Source organism: Schistocerca americana, chromosome 3 (assembly GCF_021461395.2).
Source record: "Schistocerca americana isolate TAMUIC-IGC-003095 chromosome 3, iqSchAmer2.1, whole genome shotgun sequence".
In the NCBI taxonomy this organism is placed as follows: Eukaryota; Metazoa; Arthropoda; class Insecta; order Orthoptera; family Acrididae; genus Schistocerca; species Schistocerca americana.
Window position 1 is genome coordinate 854,352,857 of NC_060121.1, and position 1,688 is coordinate 854,354,544.

Sequence of the window (1,688 nt, forward strand, 5' to 3'; positions counted from 1 at the left end):
TGCGTTTTATTATTGTTATTATTATTATTATTGTTCCTGACAGCGACTGAAGTAGTATAAATGTGTTGATAAGCATAACTGTTATACAGCAGACGCTATTAATTTTAAAGCACTCCGTCTTCAGGCCACGAGTGGCCCACCGGGACCATCCGACCGCCGTGTCATCCTCAGTGGAGGATGCGGATAGTAGGGGGGTGGGGTCAGCACACCGCTCTCCCTGTCGTAAGATAGTATTCTTCACCGAAGCCGCTACTGTTCGGTCGAGTAGCTCCTCAATTGGCATCACGAGGCTGAGTACACCCCGAAAAATGGCAACAGCGCATTGCTGCCTGGATGGTCACCCATCCAAGTGCCGACCACGCCCGACAGCGCTCAACTTCGGTGATCTCACGGGAACCGGTGTAACCACTGCGGCATGGCCGTTGCCGCTATTAATTTTGCACTGTAATATTTATCTGAATTTAAAAATTTGTGAATATCCAGATTGTATAGCTACGAGCCGCCACTGCTTTGAGGACAGATCTGTGACGCTCGAGCCAGCTTTTCGGGGAGTAAAACGGCCGTGGCTGTTTCTGACTTTTGGCGCTTGGCTGTCTCTCAAATTCAAATCAGGACAGAGTACTAACATTTGGTGGCAGAATCTTACCGAGAGCTAGTAATTAAACATTCTGTCGTATATATATTCTGAACAGCTGTCGGCTCTGGTTGGACCCTCAGGTGAGAAAGAGACTTTAACGTAAATAGTGGGCTAGAAGGTGGTGTTAGGAGACATTGAACTGAGTTTTAGTGTATTTACTGTTTCACTTCAGTGTAGCTGAAGTTCTACGGTTCTTGACATTTATGCATGATTGAAATAAATAGTACTTTCTGGGAATCCTTTATCACTTGTTCGCCCGCTTATTATATATCGTATATTTAAACAACAGTATATACGTGCCATCTGAATTATTGCGACGCTACCATTCGTAAATTTTATTTCTATGAAGCAATAAATGGTTTTTTTTAAATTTTACTCATACGAGGTGTGGCTAGAAAAAAACCGGACTAGTACTGGTGAAACAATAAAACGAATGCAATAAGGCTGAAAGTCGCGTGGCCTGTCACGTGACTCTCGCTCCGCCTACTGCTCGAGTTTCATATGCCTCCTGCACTCAGTCTGCCCGTGGCGTCTGTTTTAAGTAGTTGACGTTTTGTCTGTGCGTCGGAAAATGTTGAGTGTACAGAAAGAACAGCGTGTTAACATCAAATTTTGTTACAAACTAGGAAAATCTGCAAGTGAAACGTTTGTAATATTACAAGTGTACGGCGATGATTGTTTATCGCGAACACAAGTGTTTGAGTGGTTTAAACGATTTAAAGATGGCCGCGAAGACACCAGTGATGACACTCGCACTGGCAGACCATTGTCAGCGAAAAATGATGCAAACATTGAAAAAATCGGTAAACTTATTCGACAAGATCGCCGTTTAACAATCAGAGCAGTGTCTGAGTTAACAGGAGTTGACAAGGAAAGTGTTAGGCAGATTCTTCATGAAAGTTTCAACATGAACAAAGTGTGTTCAAAAATGGTTCCAAAGTGTCTCACAATTGAACAGAAGGAACGCCGAAGAATGATTTGTTCTGACATCCTGGAAAACATTGAAAGTGATCCCACCTTCTTACAAAATGTTATTACTTGCGATGAATCG

General features: G+C 43.0%; 1 pseudogene; it reads right to left on the reverse strand.

Moving 5' to 3' along the window:
• Positions 1–309: 309 nt before the first annotated feature.
• On the reverse strand, positions 310–427 carry LOC124607773 (annotated as a pseudogene).
• Between the last annotated feature and the right edge of the window lie 1,261 nt (positions 428–1,688).